The sequence below is a fragment of the Tursiops truncatus genome, chromosome 2 (genome assembly GCF_011762595.2).
Source record: "Tursiops truncatus isolate mTurTru1 chromosome 2, mTurTru1.mat.Y, whole genome shotgun sequence".
In the NCBI taxonomy this organism is placed as follows: Eukaryota; Metazoa; Chordata; class Mammalia; order Artiodactyla; family Delphinidae; genus Tursiops; species Tursiops truncatus.
This window is the reverse complement of record NC_047035.1, coordinates 138,287,582-138,303,584: the sequence shown is the minus strand read 5'-3', so window position 1 is coordinate 138,303,584 and position 16,003 is coordinate 138,287,582. Positions and strand designations below refer to the sequence as shown.

Below are 16,003 nucleotides of genomic sequence, written 5' to 3'. Positions count from 1 at the left end.
AGCCAGATGTCCTACAATTAACTCAATTCTGACACTATCTACCTGGAGATAACATCACATCCACAGGTGAAGCACCGCCCCCCCCTTTAGACACCCATTGCCAGTCACATGTCCAGGTGGTCACCTGGGCTTCTGACCAACCAGCTATAAATTGGAGGTTCTCGCCACCCCTTCCTCGAGTTTGATTCATTCGTTAGAGCAGCTCATAGAACTCAGGAAAACAGTTTACCTACTAGTTATTTGTTTATTACAAAGGGTAAAGGAACAGCCAGATGAAGAGACTCATAGGGCGAGGTGCAGAAGCATCCTGAACGCGGGCGTCTCTGACCCCGTGGAGTTTGGAGTGTGCCACCATCCTGGCATGTAGATGCACTCCTGTTCATCAACCCATCCTTTTGGCTTTTTAATGGAGGTTTTATTACATAGACACAATTGATTAAATCACTGGCCATGGGCAATGGAACGCACTTTGCAACTCCTCTCCCCTCTGCAGAGGTTGGGGGTGGGGCTGAAAGCTCCAATCCTCTGATCACAGGGTTCGTTCCCCTGCCAACCAGCCCATCCTAGGGGCTTTCCAAAAGTCTCCTCATTAATATAAACTCTGGTGTGATTGAAAGGGGCTTGTTATGAATAACAAAAGGCATCTTGATTGGTCTTATCACTTAGGAAATTCCAGGAGTTTTAGGAACCCTGTGCCAGAAATGGGGGAAGACCAAATATATATTCTTACCATAAATCACAATATCACACTATCCTTTCGCCAACTCTCTCCACATCCTTTGTCCCCTGTGTCAGTTAATGGCTTCACCGCCCACCCAGCCTCTCAGACACTGGCAGACACCTGCTTCTGTCCCCTAGGCCTCGGGGGAGTCTCCTACACCCACAGCACCTGTCCCTCCCTTTCCGTGCCACGGAGTCTGGCTCTGTTCCTGCCCTGGTTCTTTACTATCACCTCCTCCAGGGCTCCCTTTCTCTGTCCCACTATTTCCATTGTCCGCACTTTTGTGGAAATGAGAGAAAAGATGGGGAGGGAGGAGCGAGGAGGAGAAGGAAGTAGGAAGGGAGGAAAGATTAGAGGCTGGAGGGGTGGGTCATTCCTGAAGGGGGAAGGCTGTCGATGGGACTTGGATCCATACACTTGTTTTTATACTGCTGGAATGAGGATAAAATCATTCTCACGGATAGCCTTAAAGGGGAAAAGAGGTCAGCAAAGGGCGACAGGCATGCTGAGGGGTGAATGTGGAAGGGGGACATAGAGAGGTCCGGGAGAGGAGGTTCTGGAAGAAGGGAAAGAGTTCTCCAGCTCATTCTGTGCAGGGCGTTTTAGAACAAGTTGGGGGGGGAGGGGAGCCCTTCCTTCTTCTCGAAACCCCCCTCCCATCCCTAATGTGAACCAGGGGCCTCAGTCCCAGCAGCCCCACAGATAGTGAGGATGGCTCAGATCTGGGAATCCAGGAAAACCTGGATTGGTTCTGGTTGGACAGGAACAGGGTGGCAGAGAGAGGGATTTCTTTTTTTTTTTGGGGGGGTACGCGGGCCTCTCACTGCTGTGGCCTTTCCCATTGCGGAGCACAGGCTCTGGACGCGCAGGCTCAGCGGCCATGGCTCACGGGCCCAGCCGCTCCGCGGCATTTGGGATCTTTCCGGACCGGGGCACAAACCCGTGTACCCTGCAACGGCAGGCAGACTCTCAACCACTGTGCCACCAGGGAAGCCCGGGATTTCTTTTAAGGAATGGGTTGATGGGTCTGAAATTTCTAGGACAGCTGGCAGGCTGGAAACTGGTGCCGCAGAAGTTTTTCTTACCCAGGAAACAGATTTTGCTCCTACGACATTCAACTGATTGACTGGAGCTGACTCACAGGATGGAGGATCATCTCCTTTACTAAAAGTCAACTGACTCTAGTTAATCATGTCTACAAAATATTGGGCTGGCCAAAAAGTTCGTTCGGGTTTGCCATACGTCGTTACGGAAACCCAAACGAACTTTTTGGCCAAGCCGATAGCTTCACAGCAACTCCTAGATTCATGTCTGATTAAATACTGGATACTCTACCCTAGCCAGGTAGACACATAAAATTAACCATCATTGTAGGTAAGGTGGGGAATAGAACAAGCAGATTTTGTGTTTCTATTTTAAGGCAGCAGAGAATCACGTGGAGTGGAAAACAGCAGTGTCTTCACATGACTCACCATTTTGAATGATAGTCAAGCAGTTTCCTGAGGTTTAGCTCCTGTTGATTTGAACGCCGGTTAGTTGGTTTCACAGAAGCCCTGATGCTTTTCCAGCATCAGTGCTTTCCAACTGGATGTTGGATAATGATGGAATGGAGACTCAGATTATTTCCGGTGTTTGAATTTTAATAGGAGTAGGAAGGATAGGCCAATAGGCAAGCCATAACACCACCTTGGGGGAACACTGCTGGGTTAGTCAGCTTCCACTGGGTTATGATGCAGTAACAAACCACACCCACATCTCAGTGGCTTGGAACAGCCATGGCTTGTTCCTCACTCACGTTACATGTCCGTGGCTACAGCTCTGTCCATGTGACTGCTCATTCCAGGACCCACGCTGAAGGAGGATCTCCTATCTGGAGCCTGGTATTCCCACGACAAAAAAAAAAGAGCAAGGTTGCTGCAAAAAACATGCAATGGCCCTTCAGGGCCCTGCTCGGAGGTGGCATCAGCCACTTGCACTCCCATCTCACGGGCGGTGCTAAGTCACAAGGCCGCGTCTGACACTGTGGTGGGGAAGGTATCCTCTTCCCTTCATGGTGGGGATAACAATCCTTTCACAGGAAGGGAGGGCAGTAGATAATGGGAACCACAGCACAGTATCCCAGGCCCAGTCCTCTTGCTTCTCAGAGTTACAACTGGCCTCTTTAACAGCATAATTTAACCAACACAGCTGACAGTGAAGAAAATCGTTTTACGCCAGGGAGTCCGTGGGAGGGAGCACATAATAAAACCAGGTGTTACTGACCCGGGTCCTTGGACTCTTTAACCAATAGAAATTGATAAGCCAGATGAGAAATTTAGGCAAGTCTTTACTGGGACTCTGGCTGCAGCACGAGGGAGAGAAAACAAGCAACAGGACCCTTGCTTGCTCCCTGGAGGGAGGGGGATTAGCTGGTCCCTTAAATGGGGTGACGGTAGAGGCGGATCAGTGGGTCTGGCTGGAGGGACAGCTTAGGGGGTCTGCCCACCCTCTTTGTGGTGCTGTGTGCAGGGATCACGCACAGGACCCAGCTTTTGCTCTCAGCACCTCACAAACGGCAGCTGGGTTTTGGCCTTTCTGTATCTCGTTCATAATTTGCCCTAACTGTGCATGTATACTGTGATTTTTAGCCCCTTATAGTTCTTTGTGTTTTGTTGCTCAAGGAGATGTTTGTCCAGGTGCAAGCACTGCAGCGAAGGGTCCCAGGTCCCAGGTCCCAGCCTAACTCACAGGCACTGGGTGAAAGGGTCAGAACTTGGGCAGAGGGCTCTCTTTCCAGTTCCTGATATTCTGGCCAGGGTGTCAGAAAGGAGGCCCAGCCCTCCTGGGTCTACTGGGATTTCCCTCTGGCCTGGGCTTAGGGCACTGCCCTCCCTGGGGTTATGGGTTCAGTCTGTCTGGGACCCTGGTGGTAGGATCCTTTTGGGTGTTTTTTTCCCTGATAAACAAAGTGAGGGGACAGAAAGGATGAGCTGGCCACACTGTCTGAAACCTCAGGAAGTGCTGTGGTTTGGACTGCTGTAAACATCTGGATGCAGTTGGTGCTATGGGCAGACGCAGATGGAGAGGAGAACCGCACTCTTTGGAAGCCACAGGCCCCGATTTCTCTATCGTTTCCCCCTCACCCCTGCCCCTTATTTTGGTAAAAGAATCAGATTGTTAGAATAGAATTTCAGATCAAAAGCAGAATTATATAATCATAAAAAGTAAGATTGGAAGGGACGCTGGGTATCATCTGGGTGCAGCCTATTGAAAAAAGAAAGCCCAGATATGGTACATGACCAGCCTGAGGTCTCCCAGGGAAAACTGAGCCTGCTGCATCCTGTCACCCTGGGGACCCAGCATCCAGTGGGTACTGGGTCTGTGTTTGCTCAATGAGAGAAGAATAACAAGGTGGACTCATCCACGGATCCCACTCCAGGACTTCCAGGCGACAGGGCTCCCAGTGAAGGACCAGGCAGCAGTGTAGAGGTCTTCAAGATCTGAGAGTCCTCCTTTTGTTTACCTAGTGGTGGGGAAGGGCACCGTGATGCCTCTCCTGATTGTGACTCCAGCTTTTCAAGATTGTGTCAACTCAATGGAAAAGCATTTTTGGATGTCCTGTGAATAATCTATGACCCACATACCCAACAAGCAAATCAGCACACTAACTCCTGGGCCTATGGGTCTGGCATTTCTGGTGGGGAAATGGCAGAAGTGTCAATGTTGTGGTCTGGGGGAAGTGAGACTCTGAGACTTTACTTCTATTTCCTTCATCCAGACTTTCCCAAAGCTGGTGCTCTGAGATTCCACTTCAGAAGGTGAATGCGTACAGGTGGGAATGGAATGTAGGAAATGCCAAATTAAATAAAATTCAACAGGTTGTGTTAACAGTAACAAAGCCTATCTTTATTGAGCCCTTACTACCTGCCAAGCACTATTCCCAATGCTCTAAATGTACTTACCTAACAAAACGCCCATAACGTAGATACTGCTATGAAAACACTGGGGCACAGAGAGGGTCAGGAACTTGTCTAAGGTCACACAGCTAGAAGGCAGTGAGAGTTGAGATTTGAACCCTGACAGTCAGGCTCCAGAACCCACACTCAGCCTATATCACATTACCTCTAGCAATGATTATCACTATTGATTGAGCGCTTACCTTGGGAGTAGGAGTGGGGGAGCATTCGGCTAGTGCCTTAGAGCTACCTTATTTCATTTACTCCGGAACAATCCCTTTAGGTGTGAGGTAATAGTTCCACTTAATGCATGAAGAAACAGGCTCAGAGAGATTGAACAACTCGCCCTGGGTCCCAGCATTAATTTGTGGTTAGACTGGGATTCCAACATCGACTTGATTCCCAGATCCCTGCTTTCCCAAGTTCTTAAATGTTGATAATTGTTGAAAGTGGATGATATATCCAAAGGGTTTAATTTTACTATTCACTTCACTGTGTGTGTATGAAAATTGCCTTAAAAAAACCCAACACCGGGCTTCCCTGGTGGCGCAGTGGTTCAGAGTCCGCCTGCCGATGCAGAGGACACGGGTTCGTGCCCCAGTCCGGGAAGATCCCAAATGCCGCGGAGCGGCTAGGCCCGTGAGCCATGGCCACTGAGCCTGCGCGTCCGGAGCCTGCGCTCTGCAACAGGAGAGGCCACAACAGTGAGAGGCCCGCGTACCGAAAAAAAGAAAAAAACACCACCAACTATGCCCTTAGCCACTGTGTTGTCCAAATTCCACAGGTTTTGGTGTGTTTCCTTGATGGGTCAGGAAGGGAAAGAGGGGAAGGTTAGACCTGGGTTGGCAGAATTTCTTTTCCAACCATAGAACCCCTTTTTTTATTCTTTGAAGCATTGTGTGAGACAGGGATTCTTTTTTTTTTTAAGAATTAAAAAATATTTTTTATTTATTTTTGGCTGCTTTGGATCTTCGTGGCTGTATGCAGGCTTTCTCTAGTTATGGCGAGCGGAGCTACTCTGCGTGCCGTGCGCAGGCTTCTCATTGCGGTGGCTTCTCTTGTTGCAGAGCACGGGCTCCAGTAGTTGCAGTACGTGGGCTCAGTAGTTGCAGCATGCGGGCCCTAGAGCAGGAGGGCTTCAGTAGTTGTGGCACACGGGCTCCGTAGTTGTGGTGCACAGGCTTAGTTACTTCGTGGCATGTGGGATCTTCCTGGACCAGGGCTTGAATTTGTGCCCCCTGCATTGGCAGGTGGACTCTTAACCACTGTGCCACCAGGGAAGTCCCAAGACAGCAATTCTGAGCCCTTTCTTTGGGAAGCGGCTCTCTCTCTCTGTGGGGACACTCAGCCCTGCCTGGGTCTGTGCCATCAGAGAGCTGCCTCTTGGGTGGCTCTGGTCCTGGGGCTGGGTATCAGCAGGAAGTCAGGAGGAGTTGGGGAGCTGGGTCCCATGGAGCTGGCTGTCAGAGGATGTGCTCCAGACACTGTCCAACCAGGCACTGAGGAAGCCTCGCTGAGCCGTGGCCTGGGAAGTACAGACACACCCGGGGTACAGGAGAGGGTCCCCGAGTATTTCCAGGTCACTGCGGGAGGTGGATGTGTCACGTCAGGCTGGGAATCTATTACCACAATGTGTCTTTGTCACACACCTTTTCATTTGCAAGACACTTTCCCACACAGCAACTCACTTCATCTTCATGGCACTCAGGTAAGGTGGGCCAGGTGGTGTCACTTCCTCCATTTTATGGCGCTGAGAGAGAAATGTATGTGACTCACCAAGGTCACACCATCAAGGTCACACAAGGGAGAGGGGGATGTGAGCCCAGGTGTCAGTGCCCAGTGTCTCACCCAGCATCGCTGGGTTGGAATCTTTACTTTTGGGGGATCTCTTTGGTCTAGAAAGTGTGGGTGCAGCTGGAGATCAGGTGGGCATGCTTGGAAGGGACCACACAAGCAGGAGGGGTGGACAGAGCTGGGTGTGAAATGCCTGACTTCGGGAGAGATGGGTTCTTCATGCAGGCTCTGGTTTAGGATGGCAAGAGGCTGGATTCTTGAGCAAGGGAGGCTGGAAGTGGAGGAGGAGCCATAGGGAGGGAGAGAACAGGTGCAGGAAGGGATTCCAGGGACCCTTGGATCCTGACCAGTTTACCAGGCGTGTCCCTCTTGTGAGCCCAGCCTCCACTAGGGGACGGCGGGTGGAGGGATGCTGAGCCTCCAGGCTGACTCGCTGTTGGGCCGCCCCTCTCCTGCGTCCTCCCCTCCCACATTCCATCAGCCATTGTTCCTTTTACTGTTGTTTACTTCTGCTCTCAAACCTCCTCATTATTGTCTTGTGTTATCACCAGGGGTTTTACTATGAGTGACGCTGACCTTCTTTGGTTCTTCATTCCATGACTTTCTTAAAAAAGAAAAGAAAGAAAAAGAAAAGAAAAATAAGTCATTTGGATGTTTACAAAAAAGAAAAGCAAGGTAGGGTCCTGTCATCTAGGCTTGGAAAGGCATAGCCACCAATTACACTTCTGAGTTGAAGGAGCAGAATTGTGATTCTGGTTTGATATTTTTTGTTTGTTTTGGTAAAATATGCATAACATAAGATTCACTATTTTAAGGTGTTCAGCTCGGTAGGAGTTAGTACATTCACAATGTTGTGCAACCATCACCACTGTCTAGTTCCAGAACATTTCTTCACTCCGAATGGAAACATTTTATCTCTTAAGGAGCCACTCCTCATTCCCCTGTCCCCTAGTCCCTGACAACCACTCATCTGCTCTTTTTCTCTGTGGATTTTCCTGTTCTGGATAGTTCATATAAACAGACTCATACAATACGTGGCTACTCGCGACTGGCTTCTTTCACTTAGCATAGTATTTCTAAGGGTCATCTATGTTTCAGCGTGTATCAGTACTACACTTCCTTTTATCGCTGAATAATATTCCATTGCGTGAATATACCACATTTTGTTTATCCATTTATCAGGTGATAAACATTTGGGCTGTATTCCACCTCTACGGTGAATAGTGCTGCTATGAACATCTGTGTACGTGTCTTTGTTTGAATCCCTGTTTTCCATTCTTTGGGGAATATATCTAGGAGTGGGATTGCTGGATTGTATGATATTTCTCGGCTTAACTTATTGAAGAATCCTGGTTTGATTTTTGATATGTAGTTCGAATCCTAATTTTAATGTCAGTTCCCCATAGAATACACGTAGAGTGATACCAAGCCACGTTTCAGGACAGGGGTGCCAGGTCATACTGCTAGCAGAGTATGCAGTATGCATAAATTTCTGTTGTTTTAAACCACCAAGTTTGTGGCTTGTTATTTTTATTTATTTATTTGTGCAGTCACAGGCCAGTAAGAGACTATCTCCCCCATGGGCCTGCCTCTGGCTCCTGGGAGTTTGGACAACAATAATGGTAACAGTTAGCATGCATTTAGTGCTTATTATATTCTAGGCACTGTTCTGGATAAAAAATGTGAATGAAAGGACACTTACCCTTTTATTTGAACCCCTGCCCATGGCTACCTACATTGTCCATTTTAATATGACTTCAGTTGTTCAATAAAAATGTCTAGGTGTGTATGGGGTTGCGAGGTTATTTCACAAGCTTTGGCTTATTATGTCCCTGCCCCTCAATCACTGTCAGAGGATCATGTGTCTGAGGTCCTGGGACCTACAGGAGAGGTAACATAGTATAGTGATTGCTAACATCTGGGTTCAAATGTGGTCTGCACCACCTCCTAGCTGTGTGATCTGGGTCAGCTTCCTTAAACTGTCTGTGCCTGCGTTCTCCATCTAGAAAAATAAGCACATCTTCACAGGGTTGTCGTGAGGTTGATAAGCCTTAATACATGTAATATACATGTGCACGTCCTAACCCCCAGAACCTGTGAATGTGACCTTATTTGGAAAAAGGGTCTTTGCAGATGTATTTAAGGTAAGGATCTTAAGATGAGATCATCCCTGATTATCCACAGGGGCCCTAAATCCAATAACAAGTGTCCTTATAAGAGACAGAAGAGGCAGCAACACACAGGGAAAAAGCCATGTGAACATGGAGGCAGAGCTTGCAGTGATGCAGCCACAACCCAAGGAATGCCTGGAGCCACCAGAAGCCGGGAGAGGCGAGGATGCACTCTCAACCTTGAGCCTTTGGAGGGAGCGTGGCCCAACCAACACCTTGATTTTGCATTCTGGCTTCCAGAACTGTGAGAGAATAAATTTCTGTTGTTTTAAACCACCAAGTTTGTGGCTTGTTATTTATATTTATTTATTTATTTATTTGTGCAGTCACAGGAAACTAATACCACACTTAAAAAACAGAACTCTTGCCAAGTGCTCGGTGAGTTAGCGACTATTATATAAGGGTTAGCTATGATCTTGTTTGCTAGGTGGTGTGAACTGCAGTCCAGGGTGTGCTGGGCCACAGACCCCTTCGGGCCTTACTTTGAGACTAGGGAGGGCTCTGCAGTTTTGGAAAGGATGTGGTGGCCCACGCTTCTATCCCCAGAGGACACCCCTTCCCAGGGAACCAGGGATTGACCCAGAATTTCAGTCGACCTCTGGACTCAGGTCAGGTCCCCCAGCATCATGGAACATCTGGTCACAGGGAGATGCTCCGAGGAGCTCTTCTATCAGGGCCCAGGTCTGGGGCTGCTGCTTTGAGGGCCTTTGGGACAGTGAGGACATTCAGCCCACACTGCCCAGGGACAGAGGGTGAGTTCTGACCTGGTACGCCCGAGGCCGGCTGATTCAGGAACCTCACTCTTGTCTGCTCATCTCCTTGGCAGGCCAGGCATGAGGCCCTGGCCGGAAATGCGGCCTCCAGCTGTGTTCAGTTGTGGTGGCTTTGTTCTTGGGGGAGGACGAGGCTGAAATTCAAGGAATTTCCAAATGGAAATTGGAAGCAGCTGCTACACACAGTCAGGGCTTTCTATTGTCAGACTTGATTTTAAGTCATTTAACACATTACCTTGTTAATCTTTACGACCACCCCATGCTGTGCGAGCTATTACTTTGTTGCTCTTCTTAGGCATGGATCCAGGTTTGTGAGGCTCTGAAGCTTATAAATTTGGGGGGCCCTCTTTAAAAAATTAAATTGCAATTATATAATAATAAATACAAAATTAGGTCCAGAACCTTGACAAATGAAGGGTCGCAAAGCTTTGTTAGCTTTGCAAATGCAGAAATTAAATCTACAAGAGGCTATTTGCCCAAGGTCACACAGCCTGTAATCAGCAAAGGGGGAATATAAAGCCAGCTCTGCCTGACTCTTCACCATCACACTGCGCTTCCCTGCAAATGAGAACACACACACGTAGCATCGAGTATGTGCATTGAGTATGTGCCAGTACTGTTCTAAGCACTTTACATATTTTAAATCATTTAATTCTCACAACAACCCTGTGATGTACAAGTTATTTTTACTCCCCACTTTTGTATCTGACATTGAGGCACAGAGAGGTTAAGTAATTTGCCCGAGGTCACACAGCAGTAGATGGGAACCCTAAGACACTGGTTTGCTGAGACATACAGCAGGAGTTTGTGGTAAACAGAACCTAGAAGGTGACCTTGGGTCATCTTCAGTACCAAGTGCTCTTGAAAAACAAAACAAAACAACAACTGAACCTGAACCTCTTGTTTTATGGCTTCTCTAAGACCTTAACTTGTAACCCCAACCAAAACCTTGGGTCTCAGTCTGAACTTACGGCAACTTTGTCAAGATCCAGGGTTTAAAAGAGAATAAACTGTACCTTAAAGAGATAGGGTGGTGAGTTTATCAGAACTCATCTTGTTAAACGATATGTATCATATTCTTTTTAGTTTTTAAGATTTTTTTTTGATGTGGACCATTTTTAAAGTCTTTATTGAATTTGTTACAATATTGCTTCTGTTTTATGTTTTATTTTTCTTTTTTGGGCATGAGGTATGTCGGATCTTAGCTCCCCAACCAGAGATCGAACCATCACCCACTGCACTGGAAGATGAAGTCTTAACCACTGGACCATCAGGGAAGTCCTTGTGTCATACTCTTTTTTTTTTTTTTTTTTTTTTTTTTTTTTGCGGTACGCGGGCCTCTCACTGTTGCGGCCTCTCCTGTTGCGGAGCACAGGCTCTGGATGCGTAGGCTCAGCGGCCATGGCTCACGGGCCCAGCCGTTCCGCGGCATGTGCGACCTTCCCGGACCGGGGCACGAACCCGTGTCCCCTGCATCGGCAGGCGGACTGTCAACCACTGCGCCACCAGGGAAGCCCCTGTGTCATACTCTTGGACCCAATCATTCTTACGGTAATCTGCTCTGAAGAAATCATCTTAAGGATGATGCTTTATGCATAAAAATGTCAACTACAGAGTAAAAACTGGAAAATAATTCAAATGTTCCACAATAGCAGAATGGCTAAACAAATCATGGATGAAGAATTGGACAACAAGCAGATGTGATGTTTACAGAGTTATGATAACATAGGAGAATACTTACATCATTAGTTTAGGCTTTAAAAATAGTTTATAAAATTATATATGTAGTTTATTAGTTATGTATCAAGGCATAACACATTATTATAAAACATTGTGGCTTAAAACAACACAAACATTTATTATCCCACAGTTTGTGTGGGTTGGGAATCTGAGCACAGCTTAGCTGTGTCCTCTGCTTCTGAGTTTCTTAAGAAGCTACAAAGTGTCAATCAGGGCTGTGGTTTCATCCAAAGACTCAACCGTGGCAGGATCTGCTTCCAAGCTCACTCACATGGCTGTCGGCAGGATTCAGGACCTCAAGGCTGTTGGGATGAGGCTGCCCTCAGTTCCTTGCTGGGTGGCCCTCTCTATCAGGGCAAGCATATGAGAAGAGCCAGAGAGAGAGAATGCCAGCAAGATGCAATTCAGTCCTTTATAACCTAATCTTGAAAATGACATTCTGGGAATTGCCTGGCGGTCCAGTGGTTAGGACTCCATGCTTTCACTGCTGAGGTGTGGGTTCAATCCCTGGTTGGGGAGCTGAGATCCCACAAGCCGAGTGGTGCGGCCAAAGTAAAATAAATAAATAAATAAAAAGAAAATGACATTCTATCACTTTTGTCATACTATATTCATTATAAGCAAGTCACCAGATCCAGTGCACACCCAAGCGGAGGAGATTACACAAGGGTGTGACCACCCAGAGGTGGGGGTCAATGAGGGCCATTTTAGAAGGCTGCCTATCACACAGGGCACAATTTTTAACTTTGTCAAAATTGCATCCATAGGACAAAGATGAAAAGAACACAGGCGGCCGAATGATGATGTGTTTCCTTCTTGGTTAGAGGATTAAGATATTGTTTCTTTCCTTCTTAAAATGCTTCCATATTTTCTAAAGTCCTGATAAGGAGCATGTAATTCTTGTGAAAAGATGTTGCTCAGTTTTATTGACTGCTCAACCAGGGAAGAGTCTGACCACTGTGAAGCCATGCTCCTGCGTGGGGTAAAGTCAATGCAAGGGCAGTGGGCACAGGATCAGGCCACCTGAACCCATTGCCTTGGTCTTGCCCAGGAGTGGGAATGGAATATCCTGACTCTGAATTTGAGCAGCTGGACCCAAAGGGAAGAGGTAAACTGACACCAATGAGTTGCGAGCAAGAATTCTGGGTGACCTCTGGCCCATCCTGGATGCTGCTAGGGGAGGACTGCAGAGGCTGGCTTTAGACCCCAGTACTCTCATCTGGAGGATGAGGGGCCAATTCCCCAAAGACAGAGCCTGCTGCCTTGGTCTCCCCAGCCGAATACACCAAACTCATTCTCAACTCATATCTTTGCTGTCACTGATCCTCCTTTGTGGAAGGCCCTCTCCTTTTTTTCTCTGCTTCAAGGCTCAATTTAAGATCTACTTCCTCATGGGGCTAGATCACCCCTGGGAATCCCAACTGTACAGTGTAGACTTACACCACTCATCCAACCTTTGGTCCTCTCTGTCTTGAAATGCCTCTTCTCCCCTTCTCTCTTGCAAAACAATAGTAGCTGATAGAGCTATGGGTCAGGTGCTTCCTCTGGACAGTTTACATGCCTTCTATGGATTATCTCATTTAATCCTCAAAACAAGCCAGGCAGCTGCTTTTATCAAATCCGTTTTCCAGACAAGGAAGTGGAAGCTGAATGCAGTGTAGTATCTGACTTGAGGCCACATAGCTGGGAAGCGGCAGGGCCAGGACTCCAAGAACATATACTAGTCTGCGTTTAACCTCTTTGTTCCTGACCTATCTTCAGATTAAGCTAGAAGCTCTAAGAGGTGCCTTAGACCTCTTGATGTCCCCAAGGCACAGCTGAATGGCTAGAACTAACTGGGCATGCAATGTCAGTGGAGAAGTGGGGAAGGGAGTGTGGGCATTTTGAAAAGGTTCATCTCCAGCTGATGCCGAGCTTGGAGTTGGGAGGAGAAACCACAGATAGAAATGTGTTCCCTCTGCAAATGGGCCTCTGGGGTGAACCTGGTCTGTCAGGAGGCTAGATTCTGGATCCAACCTCATTGCCATTAGGCCCCAGCCCAAAGTCCTGCCTTGTTCAGCCAGGGTCTGGGCCCCTTGCTCTTCTGAAGGCCGACCTTGAAAGCCAGGTCATCATGGAAGGGTCTGACTTTTACTTGGTGCCGGTGTCTCCAAAGATCTTAATAGTTTTTCTAGTTTCTACAAAGGTTCCCAAGGCCCCTGGGAACAGGATTCCAGTCCAAGAACTGCCATCCATCACTTTTAGCTGTGAGACCTTGGACAGGTCCCTTCTGGACCTCAGGGTCCCACCCGTGCCTGCTCTGCACCGTTCCTTGTTCAGCAGTGCGAGCCAGTGCACATGCGTGTGTGTGTGCGTGCGTGTGCTTTGTAAACCCCACACTCTTAACACCACTTCCTGTCACGCACTGGGCATCCTGCTGGCATTTTATTTATGTTAACTCACTTTATCCTCACAGCAATCCAGCGAGGTACTCACTGCTACCCTTGGGTGTTGTTTTCTAATTCAAATTCTATTTTTTAATATATAGTAATTGAAACAATTCAAAACTTTAAAGTTCCAAAAAGTACACTCTGAAAAGTCTCCCTCCCTCCCCTGATCCTCAGCCACCCAATTTCCTTTCCTGGCGGCAACTTTTTGTTTATCCTTCCAGAGTCGCTTCATGCACACACAAGCAAACGTGTGTAAATATCATGTCCCCTCCCCCGCCTTCTCCAGTGGTGTCACACTAGCCATGCAGTCTGCACCTCGCCTCCTTTACTTTGCAATATACCCTCCCCTCATTATTTTAAATGAGAGGACCCTGAGATTCCCGGGGTTACGGAGCCTGGATGGCTAATCAGGTCTCTTTGAATGCAAAGCCTGTGCTGATTCTGGGAGGGAGCATCCACTGGCCTGGGCCTCCTGGGTGTGCCTATTCAGGGCTTTTCCTCAATGGGCCTGGGCAGCTCTGATTGCCATACGTCCCGGTGCCAAGAGAGCTGGGAAAGAACCAACCAGTGGCCCAGCCTGGCAGAAGGTTCTAGGACCTGGAGATAAAAGGGTTTTGTTCTCCTCCCCCTGAAGACTGGCAGAAGTTGGCCTGTCCGGCCACGCTGCCTTTCTCTCTGCTCTCTATAAGAGCAAAAACGTTTTCTCTTCCTGCCAAGACCTGATGGCAGTTCGGCGGGTCCTGTGGTGGTCCCTCCAACGGCCCGGCTCCCACGCCTTACCTCCTTTTGATGGCCTTGCCGGCGATGGGCAGCCGCGGGGATCCCTGCCAAGGCCTGGGGACCTGGCCTCCCTGGGAATGTGCATCTGCTCCATGTCTGGATCTAATTGCTGTGCTGGGAAGGAACTCTCCGTGCCCATGGTCTGCGCCAAGCGGACTTCTGGGGTTGGCATGGGGGTAGGAGGCCAGAGAGAGCTGGCTAGCCTGGCTGATGAGGAAATGTCGTTGGTAGTTAAGTGTGTTTCTCTGCTTTTCCCTACAAAGAGCCCCATTGGTGGCCTCTCTGTCACCTGCTGTCCCCCAGGCTCTCTGCTCCTCAACAACACTCAGTCTGAAAGGTCCCCTGGGAGGCTGCAGGCGGCTTCCTTCCTGTGCACTTGCTTCCCAGGGAGCCTGCTCCCGTCCAAGCTCGCTGGCTGAGGGAGGGTGGCCGGGCTGGAGGCTGGGAGCTGCCCACCGCTGACGGTTCTGATGAGGTTTCTTCCCAGGAGAGCCAATGTCGCAAACCAGGATCTATTCGTTTTGCCCTCAGAGCCTGGGCTTCCAAGCAAAACACCCGCAGCTGTGTGCCCAAGCAAACAGCAGGTGGGAGGTCTGTCTGGGTTGTCCTCCCAACTGTGAAATGGGCACAATGAGGAGACCTGATGGCTGCGGGGGAGGCCAGATGAAGCGGGGACGGGGGCAGGCCACAGCCCGAGTCTCTGTGGGGGAAGTTTGGCTGGAAGAGCAGAAATAGGGGGCCTGCTGGAGGGTGGGGAGAGGAGAGGGCTTTGTGTTGCCTGGGGCCCACACTCGCCCCCGGGGGAAGCGAGTCCTTAAACTGGCATTAGGGAGACATACCCCTAGGCGTCTTCAGCAGTGAGTCTGTCCTTTGAGGGATGGCAAGGAGGGGCATCCAGTGTTTGGAGTATAGGGCCTGCCCCCTGACAACTGAGCAGCACGATGTGGTCCAAGCCCACTTCAAGGGGCTGCTGGTGGCAGCTTGAGGTCACGCAGGCAGGAGATTTCAGTAGCATCAGTGGGGAAAATGGTCAGGGTGATTGGTGTGGGCAAGAAAGAGCCTGTCGATTCTCTGGTGCGGGGAGGGGGGATGGCAGGACAGCAGGTTTGCAAGAATTCTCTCGGAAGTGCTGGGGAAGCCATCTGGGGACTGTCACTCTGAGGACACAGGAGCCAGGTGCCAGTGCTAAGGCTGAAGGGGGAGGGCTTTGAGACACTCCTCCCTCCACATTCATCAGGGAGGTCTGGCAACTAGTGGGCATCCACTTGCTACTTCAAAGAGGAAATGGGTTCTCAGAGTTCTGCTGAGATCCCTGGCGTTGAAAGGCTTTAGAGCTGCAGCCGGGAGGCCTTATGGAGACAGGCATGGAGTGTGCGGTGTGCGATTCCAGCTGTTTGTCCGGTCTCTGAGAGCCACCGTGGTCTTTGCTAGAGTGTGTCACGGGGTCCCTGTCTCCATCTGCCTTGTTAGCCTTGGATAAGCTTGCTTTCCCACTTGGCTTTGAGCCCCTTCTGGTCACCTTTATGTCCCTTTGGCACTCAGCACCAGCCTGGCAGTTACTAAATGCTCAGCGTGAGGATGGAGAATTCAGTGAATCATCTGTAACTTTCCAGGGTCACTTTGCAAGGGTGGATAAGTAATCTGGATCAACTGTGGCTAG

The 16,003-nt window shown here is 49.0% G+C and overlaps 1 long non-coding RNA gene across 1 annotated transcript; it reads right to left on the bottom strand.

Annotated features, from left to right (window-relative positions):
• Window positions 1-2,352: 2,352 nt before the first annotated feature.
• LOC141278064 (uncharacterized) lies at window positions 2,353-14,932 on the bottom strand. The gene is made up of 3 exons (XR_012330283.1): window positions 14,344-14,932; window positions 9,386-9,528; window positions 2,353-7,054 (listed from the first exon to the last, which is right to left on the bottom strand). It is a non-coding gene; the product is annotated as an uncharacterized lncRNA (long non-coding RNA).
• Between the last annotated feature and the right edge of the window lie 1,071 nt (window positions 14,933-16,003).